The 19,086-nt window shown below is 38.3% G+C and overlaps 1 long non-coding RNA gene and 1 pseudogene across 1 annotated transcript; both read left to right on the top strand.

The window, feature by feature from the left end:
* Positions 1-19,086, top strand: part of LOC108352072 (uncharacterized) — a 2,585,468-nt pseudogene that overhangs the window by 1,106,133 nt on the left and 1,460,249 nt on the right.
* On the top strand, positions 682-2,575 carry LOC134480665 (uncharacterized). Its single transcript, XR_010055318.1, has 2 exons — positions 682-908; positions 1,053-2,575. It is a non-coding gene; the product is annotated as an uncharacterized LOC134480665 (long non-coding RNA).

Here is a 19,086-nt window from a genome sequence, read left to right as displayed (position 1 = left end):
CAGGAGTGTGACCAAACAATAACTTTGAGACTGTCATCTAGCTGGCAGCAATGAGGCAATGGCTATCAAGCAGGATAAGCACAAAGAAATCTCTCCAGCTTGTGAGGTGAATAACAGACATTGCATTCCAAAGAGCAGAGGAGGACAGCCTTCCAAAGTCATCCTATGGCACCTCTTCCAGCAGAATGAAACACCAACAAGTCTGTTCATAGTTTAAACTGTCACGGACTCTCTCTCTGAGGATGTTAGGTTTCTCTGAGCTCCTCTCCCCAACAGTCCCCAAACAACATCCTGTTCTTAAGTTCTGACCACATGGTCCATTGTAATCAAGAATTGCTTTGTCAGTTTAGATTTTCCCTCATTCATCAAGTCCTCTATGAATACTTTTTAAATCTACTGATCTTCCCCACCCAGAAAGCTGCTTTTTGACTGCTTTTAGCATTTTTGGAGGTGAACCCAATCTCCCGTTTTGCAGTCTACCATGTTTTGAGCAATGATTTCCTTTCATTTTATCAGATGTCTGAATAATACTTCTACAGCAAAATAAAACCAAACACTCCACATTTTACCTTACAGGGAACCATTATCCCTGAAATGCACTAACATCTCCATGCTTATTTCCTGTGTACTTTCTTTTGTGATGAGAGCCATGACCATGTTTCATATCATTGTCAGCAGATTCTTGTTGTCATAGTTCTTGTAGCTATGAGTGCATCATAAAAGGAGCCAGAAGTTGGGAATTTAGCTCAGTGGTAGAGCGCTTGCCTAGCAAGCGCAAGGCCCTGGAATTGGTCCCCAGCTCCGAAAAAAAAAAGGATCCAGAAATGAAGGAGGAGAACTGACCAGAACTCTGGCTGCATGTTTGAAGGACTGCTAAACTGCCCACACAGAAGCGTGCTTCATAACACGTAATGGCTCTTAACATAGCATACATGAACAGAAACAGCAAGTTTTTTTTTAATCAATTGTACATTTAATATTTTTTGGAGAACTGATTGACTCCCTAGAACATCTGTATTTATTTTTATACAGATTGTCTTTTCTTTCAGAAGCTCAGCAAAATGTCCATTTCAGATAAATGAACCACGTGATCGCAAAGTTTCTGATGCTGGCCCTCACAGAGCCCTACGGGATCACCAAGGAAGGCCAACCAAGCAGAAGAAAAAGATGCATTTAGACTGAAATCTGGAGTGTAGTTTTGTACTCTGGTTCCTTTTAGGTTCTTTAAACACTTCATCTGAAGTCACAGGAAATGAGCCAATTGAGAAGAATCGGTTATTCTACCTACCTCCATGTCTTCACATTCAGAAGAACTAGATGAGAAACTTGGGAACAATACCTCCTAAACCTTCCTCTCCATGTTCTTGCTAGAAGAAACATCCAAAAGATAGTCTCATTATTTCCAAATCTTCTGCCATGTGGAAACATTTTCTTTTTACACTCAGGTATTAAAGGATTAGTGACCTCACAGGGTTAGAAAGAGTGCTATCTTATCATTTAATGAGAAAACATTGAAGACAAGGGCTTGTAGATGAGCCCTACCTACTATGTTGAATGAACTTTTATGGACTATATGAAATCATTATGTTCTCAGGATACTAACCCTAACCCAGTCTCTTAAATCTCACTATATAAGAAAAGTTTTCTATTACTTTGTAAATCCTGCTAGCATAGAAAAGACCACATGATATATCTTTTAAAAGACCTTAATGACTTATTTAAAAACCCCTGGGTTCAACAGCTTCTTTTTGTCAAATTTGGTAATTCTTCCCAGGTGATGTTCTGCTTCCAATGTGTGTTCTTCTTAAGGGAGGTGCTAGCTTTCTGTCTGAGAAACAAGACCATTTTTCAGTGATTCAGAGGACAAAACCTGCTGCTGCCCAATCTACTGGGTGAGATTGGAACATTCGATTGGTTTATTCAGTATAATCTCATAATATTCTAGAATGGCAACATCCTGGGATGGTAAGGAATGGATATGGAAGAGAAAACCTGAGAGCAGGGGGACATTAATTCAACTGACTCTTCTTTTTATTAGAATGCTTTCTCTCTTGAGGACTGATGGTGGGTTGTATGTCCATTTGTTTTCTGGAGGTTATTAGGGAAGCCATGATTTACTGAGAAACTTAATAAAGGACGAGACAGACAAGATTGATCAGCATTTGTCATGATGGAAAAACATTCTTTGAATACAGTTCTCATGATTCATCTTGAGAAGGACAACACACCTACAATATGAGAAGAAGAAAAAAATCTGCTGAAATTCTTCGTATCTTAAAATAATTTCAAGTGTACAGTTTAGCATCACTGGAAAACATGAAGGGAAAAGCAGTATAAATATATTTACTTTTGTCACCAATGAAGTTTTATATTTAAATAAGCACCTAAAATTTCTAGCATACTTTACTGAAGATAGGATTGAGACAATTTCTAAGCTTCTGACCATATTGTCTCTTCTATGACGTGATGAGTAACTGGGACTCATGGTCATATTTCATTCAAATATTCATATATTTTACTTGCATTGATTATAAACCAACTATTAAAATATATTGATTGACATGGGAGATTTGAAGATTTGGCCTCTGGATACAAGGTAATTGTTATTATTAATAGTGATAATATCATGTCCCTTTAGCCTAAGAAAGAATACTCTCTCACTATGCTTTTATGGGTTCCATACCATGGATTAGGACTCTCTGAAAGACTGAAAGTTACATTTCATGAGCACTTCTAAACCATTAACAATTAGCCAGGAGTTCTAGTTTTACACTGAATTTGCGTCCCAGCAAGAGTAGCTGAATTCGCTACTGTTTCTATTTTGTTGAACTTTTTCATGTGTTCAAATAACTGGACTTTGCCTAGGGTGGAAACTGTTCAGACCACAAAATGTCTTAGGTTCAAATAGTGAATGACTTAGGCTATGCTTACTATAACTATTGCATTGATATTTTAAACTGAACCTGCCAAGCACCTGTAATTAAGGCCGAGACTCAGTTTGATCTATTACTGTAACAAAACCGATGTTGTCTGTTAAAGAAAACTCAGTGTTGAGTAGAGGGCAGGTTTGGGGCTACATGGAGATGCACGGTATTGACAACTAAACCAGACAAACCCTTAGTGCTATGTTTGGGTTTACAATATATAATTACTAGTAGAGACACTCCAGAAGCCAAGTAATCTTTACTCCATAGATCGGCAAGCATCTCAAACACATTGACTTATTAAGTGTGGCCTCTATAATCACAGCGTTTTAAAGCTGCGTCACTTAACTGCTCTGTTCAATACAGACACTGTTATCTGCTGCTCTATCTACATGACACTGAAACAAAAAGCAGAGACAGTCGATTGGTTAAAAAAAATGAGTCAAACTCGTTCATTGCATTGTGTCAACTTAGTTAATGGACATTGTGTCCATCAAACAATGAGCTTCTTGTCTGATTCTCTCCCTTCTCAGCTGAATGAGGGGACAGGACACAGAAACTTTCATGTGAAACTCTTTTTTGTACTGTGTATTTTTTTTCTTCAATGTTAGGATTTTTGTAAATTTTTTTAGAACTGAGATGGACTCTATTCATTTATTGTCTACTTCTTAACAGTAATTAATTAAAAAAATAGCCTTTTATACAACCTAGAAGAAAGATAATTAGTGTTGAGAGAGTTAGATGCTAAAATGCATTACTTAAAATTCTAGCCCTACTTTAAGGTGTGAGAAGTCTAAATGAGAAAAGAGGTGCCGTTTCTTAACACAGCATTGTGTCTTCTAATTTAACTGGCTTTTTCAGTGGGATGAAACAAGTAGTAACTTTCAAACTAGCTCTCAACATGAAGTTTTTAGAAGGTTCTCTGATTTCCCTAAAGATCTAAGAAAGTTGCCTATTAAGTTACAGTTAAAATACCCACATAAAAGTAAGGAATTACCAGGATTCTAATTCTTCAGCCAGGACTTGTCTTTCTATATCTATAGACACATAATTACAGTGAACCTATAAAATCTTAATAGAAACAAAAAGTGATCTGTGGCAATTGATCTTTGGGTAGAAGGACACCCTCTAGGAAGAATTTATTTTTAATCAAGTATAGGCATAAATAGTCTGTCTGGATCGTCTGATGAATCTGGAGGAGGCCCCAGGATGAAATCCTTTGCATTGACTTAATATTAATATAACTAATATTTAGTGAGGAGGGGCTTTGATGCTGCTGCCATTAATGATCCTTCTAAAGGAAGCTGTGAGCAAATGCCCATACGTAATGAGATGGAAGCCTTCAAAGTCTAAGCTTAGACACATTTGCTTAATAGAACTGAAAAGGATCCAAGGATACAGGGCTCTGTATCTTTTGTTTTCAACCTGACAATCACAATCCACAGAATCCATGATTTAAGGCTTGGGTCCTCTGACAACTTACTCTTTGGTTTTTTTGTTTTATTTAATAGTTTTTTTAATAAAAAATCTGGAGTGCATTGTAATGATATGGGCAAAAGGGGAGGATACATAATCACAAAGCAATATTGGTGATAACAGCTATGATTGTGATGTGTATTTATGAAGGACCTTGTCCTGAAGTACTGTATGCTACAAATGAAACTTCATATTTCACATGGTAGAGCCTGTTTGATGCACTTCATAAAGGCATCTACAGCAGCAATGATAGACTAATACGAAATGCTTTGCATATCAGTAGCCCTTGATTTTTTCCTCTATGGTGTTGCAACAACTTCTTTCATCTATAGCTTTTGAACTACGATAACCTTTAAAGCATTTTTAATTTTTTTCCTTTATTTTTGTTTCATGTGGATCCTTCTTGTTGTGCCTGAATGCACATCCAAGCAACGCGTGATGCCTGGTGCCTGGAGAGGCCAAAAGAGTGTATTTTGGACCTTTGGGACTGGAGTTACAGATAGTTGTAAGCCATCACGTGTATGTGGGTGCTAAGACTCAAAACTGGGTTCTTCAAAGAGTAGCATGTGCTAGCCCATCTCCTCAGTCTCTACCCACGTTTTACATTCCTTGTTTGCCTTTTAAGACATGGCATCACTATGTAGCCTTGGTTAGCTAAAATTCACTATGTAAACCAAGGTGGCCTCTAGTTCATAGAAATCTATTAAGTGTTGGGATAAAAGGTATGGGCTACAATACTTACAGTATCATAATTATTTTTAAAATATTTTTCTTGACATTATCTTTGGTAACACATTTGATGATATGGTATCACCAGAAGGACACATGTACTACCCCCAACATGTTCCAAACAGGATCGACAGAAACAGACAGGCACATGGGCTAAGCCCAGTAAGACTACAGAAGTTTACAGTTATAGTTACATCAAGGAACTGACAGTATCAAACAATTTCCATTTTCAATTTATAGTAAAAAAAAAAACGTAGAGAAGCTATGGATATGATCACTTGTAGTAAACAGTCCCGAAACTCCTGAAAGTTCCTGCAAAAGTTCACCCTTCAATCTTTACAAGTGCTTACTATTTGAAGTTGCTTACAGTTGAAATGGCCTCTCCTTTATCTTTCAATATAATTAGTGTGTCTTTGAGAGAAGACCAGCCACACACTTGCTAGAAAATGACTGTGATATCTGTACTTTCCTGAATTTCGGTCACCATTATTTTGTAGACACTCTCTCCATGCTTGAAGCTCTCCTTCAACAGAGGAAGGAAAATAATTTCAAAAGTAGGCATAAAGTGTAATAGCTTATTATAATATTTCTAACCGATGTGGCAATTAACTGAGTGAGAGGTCTCTTTCTCTACTGCCCTACCTAAGCAGGCAGAATGCCCTGAGTCCTTAAGGTTTGCCTCCGTACCCCTTCTTCTCTCTGGGGACTGATCTGAGACCCCCACCCTTCATTTCAGCTACTCTTTCCTGCAACTTAAGTTACGTGAGACAAGTATGGTGGGTTCGGGGAGCTTGTCTCCTAAGCATTCTATTCCAAAGATGAAGATTAACCTCAACGAGGAGAATAGCAGAAAGGCTTTCCATATAAAAAGAGACTTCCTCCTTCTTGACTCCTTTAAAGCCTTACTGAGAATAACAACTTTTACCATAATGTAAATCTAATGGAGTTATTAGTATCTACTTGAAGCAGAAAAAAATCCCCATCTCACTTAAGGCTAAGGTCAATACAGATAAGGACTCTATGCAAATTCTTTCCACAAAAATGACCACTGACCCAAGATTGTGGTAGTTTCCGTTGAGAGACTTGAACAGAAACATCTTACTGTATTCTGTTTCTTCTCTGACTTGGAAGCTGCAGCACAATCCACGGGTTTGGTATCCCGGCTTCATATTCAGTATGGAGCCTCCACCTTTTAAACTAAGCATCTGCAGAAAGCAGTTTATTTCTGTCAAACAGGGAGAACGATGGTACTTACCATTCTGGATACATATGAGATAAGTTAAAGAGTACATACAATTTCTAACTCTTAGTCCTCTACATGGGGATTGATAAATGTTTGGTAATATCAGCTATTGCTATTCTAAGTCTTCACCAGACACACGAGCCACAGTTTACTATCACTCAGCCTGTTGTAAGCACATTTAGTTACAGTAATATTAAGATTATAAGTCACACATTCAACAGACTGGCTAATTGAAGCCCCTGTTCCTGAAGTAATATAGTCCTAATACTCTTCTGGCTACAAAATCTCCTTGTCTGATTCAGAAGTCTAATTTACTGCAGTGTCTTTTTATATTTCCATCTTGAAAACAAAGAAAAGAGTCTTCTATAACTGGGTTAATAATGATAAAATTATGTAATAGTGGCTGGATACACACAGAATTACATTCGTTTCCCTAGGATACTGAGCCAGACTTTTCAGGAGTTTCATTTTATAAGTGGATACCTCGTGGACAATATGAAGCAACAACCAGGTCCAAACACAGAGTTATTTGCAGTACACCTGCAGTGTATGAACTCCCAACTTGCTACATGATGTTATTTCACAGAGAACAGACCGGAGTACATCTGCTGACTCCGACCACTAAATTTTCTTTTCTACCCAGAAGCTATAAACAAAGAATCTTCCTTCCTTCTCCCCTCCCTTCTTTCCTTCCTTCTTCCCTCCCTTCTTTCCTTCCTTCTTCCCTCCCTTCTCTCCTTCCTTCTTCCCTCCCTTCTTTCCTTCCTTCTTCCCTCCCTTCTTTCCTTCCTTCTTTCCTTTCTTCCACTCTGTTAGTGTTGTCTCCTAATGTTTTACCAGTGCTTTAGTTTATTTTTCTTACTGCACTGAAATATTTCAGGTAGAATAACATTAAAAGACGAGGTTTACTTGCCACTTTTAGAGGTTTGTTTTCATCTCTGGCCAGGGGCAGCTTCAGGGCATATTGTGGAGTAGATTTGTAAAGAAACGGTATTTATTAAAATAAGAAATCAGAGTAAGATGCATGGTCATTTTCTAACTTCATCAATCTTATCTGGTTTTGGTGGATATATATATGTATATATATATATATATATATATATATATATGCCACATGTGGGTCAGGCTCTGAATGGCCGATCTCTCCTGCGAGTTACATCCAGAGCATGTCCAATACAGAGAACAATGCTAGCAGCAAAACACTGAACTGAGAATAGGACCCCCTTGGGGAGAATTAGAGAAAGTATTGAAAGAGTTGAAAGAGCTTCCAACCCCCCAAAAAACAACAGTGCCAACCAACTAGAGCTTTCAAGGACTAAACCACTACCAAAAGACTATACACGGACTGACCCAGGGCTCCAAATGCATATATAGCAGAGAATAGCCTTGTTGGGGCACCAGGGAAAGGGGAAGCACTTGGTCCTGCTAAGGTTGGACCCCCGGTGCAGGGGAATATCGGGGAGCCAATAAAAGGGATGTATGGGGGGGAATATCCGTATGGGGGAGGGGGAGGGGAGAGGATGGGGGCTTATGGACAGGAAACCAGGAAGGGGAATAACTTTTGAAATGTAAGTAAAAAAATATATCTGATAAAAATTTTAAAAAAAAGAAGTCACAGAAATGAAAAAAAAAACGGTTCATGGTCATGTTCAAAGTCTTATAACAATTCACACCAATCATAATTCAGTGGGAGAGACTATTATTTCCTCTTGAAGGTATGCTTCAAATACCCTAACCTACCAACCTACCACACCTGAAAGATTTTAGAGCACATGACCAACCCTACCTTCTGATGTATGAACTGTTAAGAGGACAAACAACATTGAATCCATAGTTGTTAACTGTATGCAGCCCCACAGGTTGAGAACCAAACTTCCTGTTCTTTTAATCTTTCAGACCTTTCCTCCAGGTACACGTAGATCCCACGACTATTTTCACTTCACATTGCTGATACCTAACTATTTCTATTATGCTCACATATGTTTGCTTAGTGTAAAGTGGCAACCTGTCATTCAGTTTAAAACTATTCACACTTAGAAAAAACACCAGTATCTTAGTGGTCTCTGTAAATTTCAAGAAATGGCTGAACGTCCAAAGTTACTCATCTGTTTAAGATGGGATGCGAAGTCTAATAGATTGGCATTTCTCAAGCTGGATTTCACAGTTCAGTCCTAATTCAAATGAGCTTTTCCCAATTAATATATGCTTAACACTTAAAAAGTGTTCACACACATGCACATGTGCACGCACACTCACACACACACTCACACACAGAGACGGATACAGATGTAGTTTTAATTGTTTCCCACCATGTTTAATCTTGCTTCTAGCTATATGACTCATCTTTCTGCTAAAAATACCCAACTTGCAACTTCAGATCTCCCTTAACTAGGCTGTGTTGAGTTCATGAAATGAATTAATAGCAGAAAATCCCCAATTATGAAAAAAAATGGATGCCCAATCACACATTGAAGATTATTGCCCTAGAGCTGTATGGTTTTCTTCTCTAACTATGTCTAGATTGTCCTCCCGAAGGACGTCGCTCAAAGTAGTCAATTCTAAAGGGTTAACATCAGCAGCATCAGCACCCTTTACCTGGCAAATCCGATCAGTCTTCAGCATATGTCACTTGCACAACTTTTCAACTCTTCCCTTCCTAAGGTAATGGGCCCAGGAGCTGGATGCCGCTGCGCTGCGGCACCTGTCATTTTGACATTTCATGCTTTCTTTAGAAAAGAGAAGTTGGTAGAATGTGAGAAAAGTGGGACTTTGACAGGTTGTCAGGGTATCTTGCAGCACAAACCAACCTGCCAGCCAGCCTGTTTTCTGCTATATTTCAAAGTCTCCGAGCAAACGAACTGTAGTTACTGACTGAAGAACTGCTTAAGTCTGAAGAACCTTTATTTTGTGCAAGGCTGAAATTAAATTACTCTCACCTGAAATTGCTTTAAATGATGGGCTGCTTATTTACAGCTGCCCATAGAACAAGACGTACGACACGGGAAAACAAAGTGAATGGACGCGACTTAGCTGGTTGTTGCAATGGTTTTGTTTTTAATTAATTAGACTGTGTGTGTGTGTGTGTGTGTGTGTGTGTGTGTGTGTGTGTGTGTACATACATATATGGATAAGACAGCCATAAATCCCATATAGTTTATGAAACAACCTTGGTTTTGCAAGCAATGAATACTTTGTGTCTCCTTCAAAAGGGTATTCCTAGATATTGGTAAGGAAGTCAGGAAAATAGGCCAGCAACCAGGACTTTAGGGATTCCATTAGCAATGGGAATACAAATGCACCATCCTGGCAAGAGCTGTAGAGATGAGTATGTGGACACCTGGCCTATATAAAATCTGGTACTGAGAGCCGAGGCTCCTATCTCTTTTTTTGAGATAAGGTTAACGTTTCTCATCATATATATCCCAAAGGAAAATAATTGCTACAAATTATTAATTGGATGACTGTGATTTTACCTTTATTAACTGGCTACCAAAAACATGTAGAAAAGAGGGAATAGCTTGTGTGACTGTCCTAGCAGAAGGCCTTTGTAAAGTTAGACTACATGTCATTTTTAGCTGTGTATGTCATTCCCCCAAATCACAGACGAGGAACTGCAAGTTCTTCCACCCCCAATTCTAGGATGATGCATAGGCCTCTCAACGAAACTTCTTTGTAACTGTATTTTAAAATATAGAACAGTATTTGGCTTTTGTTTAAGTGAGATTTTATGGCCTCTAAGGAATAATTAGAAAGAAGTAATGTTCATTTTACTCCTGCAGTAAATGCTCATTTTCTCTTGTGGTTGTTGTTGAGGACTTACATGGATTAAATCACTACATTATAGATGATTCAGTCTCTGTACGAGTGACATCCCCAATGTTCTTAGCTTAGTTTATTTTTTTCTACCAGGCAAAATGGTTAAGAAGTGTAATGAACTGCCTCAGATACACTGGCCTCTCTGGGAATCTTCTTGAGACACTGGTCTTTTATTCTAAGCAGGCATAGTCTTCGGGTTTCCTGACACAGATATAATTGTCTGGAGAAACAGTTGTTCAGTTGACTCTGTCACTGCCATACCAATGGCTACCAATAGACTCTCCTCAAGGAAAACAAATGTAGCAAGAAGTTTAAGCTGCGGGGTCTGGAGAATATTAGTACTTGTTGCTCTTGAATATGATCCAAGTTCAGGTCTCAGGGCCCACTTGGTGGTTTATAACCATCCATAATTCTCAATGTAGGGAATCTGTCATGCTCCCCTAACATCTGTGGTTGCCAGGCATTCACACAGTTCACACATACACTCAGGAAATTTACTCATACTCTTAAAAAGAAACACCAGAAATATTTTTAGAGGAAGTATGAGTCGGTCCCATGTAGACCAAACATACATGTGAGAGAGAAAAATAATAGCGTTGGAGAAAATATAAGAAGTGACCAGAAACATTGCCTTTGACCCTGCAAGCTTTAGAGTGTATTATAGAAAATATATCATGGGCCAGGGAAATGGCTTGGTGCATAAAATGCTTGGTATGCTAGTCTGAGGGCCTGAGAGTAATCCTTGGTGTTCAGATGAAAGCTGGATAGGTTAGCTTGAATCTCTAAGGTCAAATGTAGGACACTGACAGAATACTCCTCAGAACTCAGTGGCTTGCCAGCCTAGCAGAGCTTCAGCGAGAGCGTCTGTCTTGAATGATACAGTACAGACAGTAGAAAGGATATTCAAGGTCTGCCTCTAGCTCTGTATGTTTGTAATCAACTTCACACACATGAGCATGTATTACACACGTACACACACGCACTCACCCTTTTTAATGAATGACTTGTTCTTAATTCCTAGAACCTTCTATAACAAAGCTTTTGAGGCAATATGGCTCCACTCATAAATATCATTATCCTTGCCACTTGAAAAGTACCATTCGTTTGATGTCTCCATCTGATTCTCCTAATTCCTGCCACATTACTCATGTGTGTTAACCGTGTCTTGCCTGAACAGCCTCTTCCTCTTTTTTACTTTTATGTTAACTTGTTTATAGTCTGGTGTCCCTATATTGATAGATAGGCACAGGTTTTTGGGTTTTTTTTTCCTGGAAAATGACTCACTTCCATCTCTTAAATCTTTTATTTTTTATAAGTTTTATTTTTGCTATGCATTTGTTTTCTGAATGAGGAGTATTTATGTCAGAAAGTTCTACATTGTGATTCAAGGAACCTATAGCCAATCCTTTTTACAATATGGGACTTGACAGCAATCAGTTCACTGCCCTGGATACGATTGTTTTCCTCCATAAATGGTAACAATATTACAAGCTCACAACCGCTCATTGTTGAGAAATCTAAATGGAATTGCATGCATGAAATTTCTTAGTACATTACCTGGAAATTGGCAGATGTCTAATAGCATGAAAGGAATATAAATCTGAGACTTTATTCCTTGGGGAATCTTACACTCTCTTTATTACTTCAGATTCTGAGCATATTCTGTCAACAAATATTTTATTGAACACCAGTAATAAATTACCACACTAATTTTTACTTACAAATTCTGTTAGGCCTCTTTTTTTAAAAAAAATGCTTTTTAGGAAAGAGTGATAATTAACATATATTAGACACTTTATATGCTACAAATTTCATCTACAAATTCTCTCGGAACAAGGGGATCAAAAGTCTCCTCTCTCTTTCTTTAGAAATAAGGTAACTGAGGCAATTTGTATTCAAGTAACTGATACAACTATGATTTTATAAGAATATCAAGATCAAGATTTGGATTCTGGTAGCATTTACTCAAGAGCCTGAAACTTCAGCCTCTAGGGTCCTCACCCTCATCCACGTTAATTGTTTTTCTCCTCCTTTACTAACACACTATGAATCATTTTCAAAATATTTTCTTTCATTAGCACAACCAAAATTCTGTCTTATAGGATAGGTATCTTTAAAGTTTTAGACTTGTCTCTTTAAAGAGAATATATAGAACCAAGGGCAGAGGTCATGCTTTGACCTGTGTGTACCAATATTAGTAGCATGTCATGCGCCTAAACTTCAGAGAGGGTGGCATTTGTCTGTCTATGAAACAGCAGTTGTTTTCAGACAGAATACTGGTGTGTGTGTGTGTGTGTGTGTGTGTGTGTGTGTGTGTGTGTGTGTGTGTGTGTGTTTACTGTCCATCAGGTCTATATCTTCATTGCTCTATGGTATTTCACATTAGATTTTGAGACAAGGTCTCTCAGTGAACATGGAGCCCAAGAATTTGTAAGACTAGCTTGCCCGCTAGTCTGAAGGATTTTTTCCATCTCTTCCTGTTCACTCCTGGGATTATAGATGAATTCTCTATACACAGCTTTTGCATGGGTCACACAGATCTGATCTCAGGTCCCCAAGCTTCCATAGCAAGCATTTCTGACTTTACTGTTTAAAATATGCAGATCATGAGTGTCTACTTGGTTCTGGACAGAGCTAAAATTTATATGCTTCCTAAAGTCTCAGGCATAATCAGAAGGCATAATGCTTTTTAGAAATATACCTTTCATTCTGTTTTCCCTTATTAGATGCAACTTAAATGATTCCATTCCTAAACTTCACAGAGTAGGAGAACAAGTGTGAAAGGTAGTCTACTTGGAATGATCCTGTGGTTTCTAAAGAATGATGTGATAAATAAATTTTTGTCTCAGAAAACCAAACTCCTTCAATGAATTATAACCTCTTCAGTCCTCTGTGATGGCTGTGCCCTCAGTTATAATTCTTACATTTGTACAGCTAACCAACCTTGATCTTTTTATGACCTAGATGATATATTTTAATTAGTGAGAAGAGCTAATGAAACCACTGCATGACCCTCTGCTGCTATGAAACTTTTGTTTGTTGATTCTTCATCTTCCAAATTTTGCTGGTAGAATACTGGTTTTGGTGCTTCATGATCCTCAATACAGCTTGAGTCATTCTTCCATTTTGCACAGTGCACAAAGTATGCCTCAACTACAGAGGATAGAGGATGTACTCTGGAAACTAGTATTTCTTTATTGCCTTATATATGAACTTCTAATCTTGGAATTCAAAAGTCAGAAGTCTGGTTCTCAGGTTTTCAGTTCTATAGTCTGGCAATGGGTTGGTTTGACCAAAAGGAAGAAGTACATCCCTAGGTGATGGGAGATAGAATGTGGTAGAGATGAAGACAATATACATAGAAATGTCACAGTAGAATAAAATATCTCTAGTTCTAAATGCAAGAATACATAACATTGTTAAACAGTCAGTGTTTGAGGAATTTTTTATTATAGTTGAATAAATGGTCATAAGAACAATTTTGCATTTCTGAGCAAATCCTGACTTATTGCAGAGCTGGGAGTCCTATAATAGAATAAAATAAAAGAGAGAGCAGTAAGAGACTGCCCAGGTCCTGTGCTTTTCACTCCAGCACATTATCCTTTTCTGCTTCTCTCAGTACCATAGCTGGGTTATCATCAGGGCAGGGAAGCCACAGAGGTGGCATTTCCCCTGGTATCAGAGCGTGACAGCAGACCTCCCGTGGTAGAGATCAAGATACCTTTCACCTACAGAGTGTGTTTGTTCCAGTCTGAGAGGGCTACAGTCCCTGTGATGGGGACATCATTAAAAAGGCGCAGGGAAGCTGAAGTTGACTTTTGGAGGGACTCAGTATGTCAAAATAGGTTTGCTAATAAAACTCATTTCATTCTAAAGGATGCCGGAGTCCAGACAAACGGCATGTACTTAGCCTCAGTAAAGTATTGGCAACTGAAGGGTCTGCAGTACCACATTAGGGAAGGAGGGAATTTAGGCCAAGGACACAGAGGTGGTCCCTGTTCCTCAGTACTGCTATTCAGTCTTTAATGTTCACATAGAATTTGCTTTTTTAAAAGGCATTATCTAAAAGACACATACTTTCTAAATTGTGAAACTTTCTATTTCTCTACCTTGGAAGGATGAATGGTTGACTGAGCCCTGCTGAGATCAGAGGCTAAACATCCAGGGACTCTAAATGTTTGAACCAGCTGCTAACCCACCATGCCGGCCCTCTACCCTTCAGTGGGGTAGCCTCTCCGCAAAGGAGTCTACTTCATCAGGCATTCCTCTTCTACCTAATTCATTTCCAGTTGTAGAAATTAACAGCAGTTAATATATACAAGCAAATAAGTAATCCCCGCAGAGTTTCCACAGATCTTAGTGTCATTAAAATGTTGTGAGTCATTTGGAAACATGACAGAGTCTCTGGAAAGGAGCTCAAGACAAACTTCATTCCTCTCTTAGAGATGAATGAACATGAAATTAATCCACCCATCTATCAATACTAGAATGCAAGTCCTGAAGATTTTTGCTCAAATTTATATAGTTATTTTGTTCTTCCTTAACACAAATTTAATGCAAGTTGTTAATAAATCTCAGTGAATCTTCTAAGATAGACAGAGTCATTCTTCTTTTAAAACTTCATATTTTTTTCAGATTTCTTATACAGTCTCTAACATGGCTCCCAAGTCTGCCCATGACTTTTCCAAGTCAATTTTCTTGTCTACATTTTCTGCTGTCCTCTCTACCCATCACAAGTGAACGACTGCCAATTCCTTTTGTCACTCAAGAACACTACACTCACCTGTACAGTAGAAAGTAAGAAGTAGCAAATCTCTCATTCACTGAAGAGTGATTAAGAGAAAGGATCAAAAGCATTTTTTTTGATATACGGTATGTTTGGTGACTACTATAGTGAATACAATAAGTTTTTAATGACAAATGGTTTAGTGACAGCCAAGCATGATGGCATGTTCTTCTGATGTCTGCATCTAGGAATCTGAAGGAGGGATAGCACAATATCAAAGACAGAATGGCACCAAAAGTGAGCCCTGCCTCAGTGAAGACATAGTACATTAGGAACCTTAGCTAAATAGCTTGTTTGGGGCCTGTGCAATGGCTGTTTATTTGTCTGGGTGAATGCGTGTTTATCTGTGCTTTGACTTCAAATCCCAAGGAGATTAGGCCACAGTTCTAAATTCAGTTTGCAGTCATTATTTCCTGTCCCATTTTATCGTTTTTGTTTTCATCCATACACTTTTCATTAGTATTATAATCCATCAATTTGGGTATTCATTCTAACTGTTTACTTGAGATCCTTACATACAAGAATCAAAATTTAATTGAGGAAGTCGAAGTCTTTATGGGATCCTGAAACTGTTTTACCAGAAGGAAGATAAGAGAAGATGTTTCCCATCCTCATCCTTCTTTCTTTCTTTCATTCTTTATCCTTATTTCAGGAAATATAAAAAAATATAAATTCACTAAGAGATAGAAAATATGACTATACACAATCTCTAGTCACAGTTTTTAATATGTAAAACCACCATTTAAATATGTAGGACACTTTTTTACGTTATATGTAGAACACTAATGCAAATCTCTAGAAAGGACTTTAGGTGAGCATGAGAAAGCCATGTTCCCACCAATGACCCACTCTCTGTGCCTTTGCCTAGGCCCCAGTCCCTGGGTGAAGATACAGAGGGGCGAGAGAGTGTGCATTATCAGTATTGGAAGAAAAACTATAGTCATCACATCCTTTAAAAAACTAGATTAAATCCATCCTAAAGATATATAACAGATGCCTAGTATATTTTTTACATGTATTTGTCATTTTGCTTAAATACGCAAGTTATGTGGCACGCAGCAGTTGGAGCAATATTAGGAAATAGCTCTAGGAAGCTCCCCTTCTTAAAAATACATTTATGTCTATTAATTGTGTGTGTGCCCACTCATATGGATGTGTGAGTGCTTGTGTTAAAGGCTGCCTTTTTAGAAGTATTCATCTGCTAATTTTTCGCCTCTAAGTGAGGCCATCTAACTGAACTAAGAGAAATCCTGAAACATAAGAAAAATTCAGTCTGTATATAGCTCTGATGAATAGCTTGCTACACAAGGGTGAAGACCTGAGTTTGATCCCCAGAAACAACATTAAAAATTAGTAAGACAAGTGTGGAAATATGCTCCCGTGATCTCAGTGATGGGGAAGAAGAGACAGGCAGAGAACTAGGGCACAGAGCCCAATCTACTCAGCTGAGTCGAAGCCTAGGAAAGACCCAATCTAAGGAACTGCAAACAAAGAACGCCCTGGTGGACAGCATCTGACAGTGTACTCCCCAGAGCTTGACGTCTGACTTCTGCATGCATTTATACCGACATGTGCACCACATAGATCTAAGCATTCATATAAACAAAGAGAGATGGGGAGGATGAAGAAGGCCTGTTTTCTGTGGGGTATGTGGGTGGGCTTTTGTTGGTTTTGTAAACAGAAAACAAAGAAACAAAAAACTTTCCTTCTCCCTCCATTATCAGATTCGCCATTTTTCTAGGTCTAGAACTCAAAAGCCCAAAGATCAACTTAACAAGACCGATAAGACTTAAAGACTAATTATCTGATGAATTTGGCAGCTATGCAAAGTTATTTGGTTTTCATGATAATCCTTTATGTGGGAGTGACTACCCCAGCCTTTCACAGGTTATAGAAGTATCTTGTTTCCCCTCTTTGTGGAGGCACAGAGTGTCCTACCTAGAGTCTCAATAACTGAGACAACATACAAACCAAGATGTGTGTTCTCAACATCACCATCTCTTCAGAGAACTCAAGGGAAACTGGGACTGCCATGATCAATTCTGACTCATCAGCAATCAGGGAGATCATTTCAAGTTTGCCATTACTGTGTGTGGATCAGGGTGATGACACTGAAATAACAAATTTTACAATAGCAATAGTGTACAAAACTGAATAGAAGGCTTGGCATAAGGACTTCACTTCCTAATGCCCTTGATTTTCGTTTCCAGGCTAGGTTTCCTTCTTATCCCTCTGTTTTTTTTATTTTATTTTATTTTTTGGTACCCTATTTTGATGTATAATTTCTATCAACTACTGTAGCCCTTCAAGAGCATCTTCTGAATTTTGAATCAGAACCTAAAATTGAATCTGTATGAAATCTTCAAAGCCATCTCCAATGGCATACTCCTGCCTCAATATAATAAATTGAACACAGGAGCAATAGCCCTATTAAGTTGATGAAATCATTGATTTCTTCTATGGGTAATGGTCACATTAAAAGCTGAGATTTTCAAAAGAATATGATACTAAGTCTCTCACCACCTTACCATATTAACAAAAAGCCTTTTAAACCCATGACCATTAGTGCAAAGTGTTTATTAGAAAGTGACTATGAATATAAACCAGCCAAAATATTGTAACACATTATTCCAGAATGCTAATCAGAAGAACACCAATAGGCTGTTTACACTGTCTGCTTTTCTTGCCTAGAAGATATAAAGAAGCATTAATGTAGAAACACGTCGAGTATTCTTTTCAGCTGTGCTATGCACCAAGTAGGAAAATGTTTGGAACACCTGGCTTTAACAAGTGTTTCCCCGGCAGAGTTTAGCTGTGCTAGAACTGATTGGCAAGTTCAAAGGTCAAACACTTGACTCAATAGTAGAATGTAGGGGGGGTTGGGGATTTAGCTCAGTGGTAGAGCGCTTGCCTAGGAAGCCCAAGGCCCTGGGTTCGGTCCCCAGCTCCAAAAAAAAAAAAAAAAGAACCAAAAAAAAAAATAGTAGAATGTAGGGTGAATCATTCAGCAGAGCTCCAGATGATTTGAGAACAGACAGAGATGCCATCAAAATACAGAAGGCCGAGATTTGGTTCAGGTGGGAAGTGGCTTGGAGCTGTTTCTTCCCTTGATACATCTTTCTCCCGTGCTGATATCCAACCCTTATAATACTGTATGGTCTTCTCCTTCTCTGTACTAACCCTAGATATTTTGCAATGAGCTGTAATAGTGTATGTTTTTCCTCCCGACGCCAAGATCCCAGAATATTGATTCATACTCAAAATATATTTACAAATACCTAGACCATATGGTTAGGTTCATTCCCTGACTAGCTAATAACCTAAAATAACCCATCTATACTAATCTACATTCTGCCACACGGCTGGTTTCCTCTGCTCGGTACCAAGTGTCTCTCCTCCTCACATCTTCCCCAGCAACTCCACCTTTGCTTGCCTCTAACCCAGAAATTTTTCTGCCTACTCGATGTCTCACCTTCTACTCTACCCTATCCTATAGGCTATAGTCTTTTTAATTGACAGATGATTCATCCACACAATACAAAAGATATTCTCTACAATGAGCTCAGTGTCATTACTTAGTGTGATTAAAAGGAAAATAATTTTAGTTACACCAGTAATGATTTCTGTTGACATAAACAATAATATCAGCTAAGAATCTGAAAACTGTTCCAACATAGAAGGAAACAGGAAAACAAGAAGGAAACAACTCTCTGAAGAATAAACCATTAAATAACGTAAAGCGAGAGAGAGAGAGAGACAGAGAGACAGAGAGAACAGAGACAGAGAGAGACAGAGAACAGAGAGAGACAGAGAACACAGAGAGAGAACACACACACACACACACACACACACACACACACACAGAGAGAGAGAGAGAGAGAGAGAGAGAGAGAGAGAGAGGGTTTGTTTTAATGTGTGACTTTTGGCATATTTACTGACCACTCTCCAAAGTGCCCCGTACTCGAGTAATTGGCCAACAAAAACTGGATGATTTTTAAAAGACAGAAAAAGACAGATTGAAGGTATAGTTGGGTGGTTAAGGAAAGGTGGGTAGTTGTAAGAGTAGTTGGGGAAGATGATGGATGAACATGATCAAAATATTGTGTATGGAA

Source organism: Rattus norvegicus, chromosome 10, assembly GCF_036323735.1.
Source record: "Rattus norvegicus strain BN/NHsdMcwi chromosome 10, GRCr8, whole genome shotgun sequence".
Taxonomy (NCBI): Eukaryota; Metazoa; Chordata; class Mammalia; order Rodentia; family Muridae; genus Rattus; species Rattus norvegicus.
Note: the sequence above shows the minus strand (reverse complement) of the source record. Positions and strands in the feature narration are given on the sequence as shown.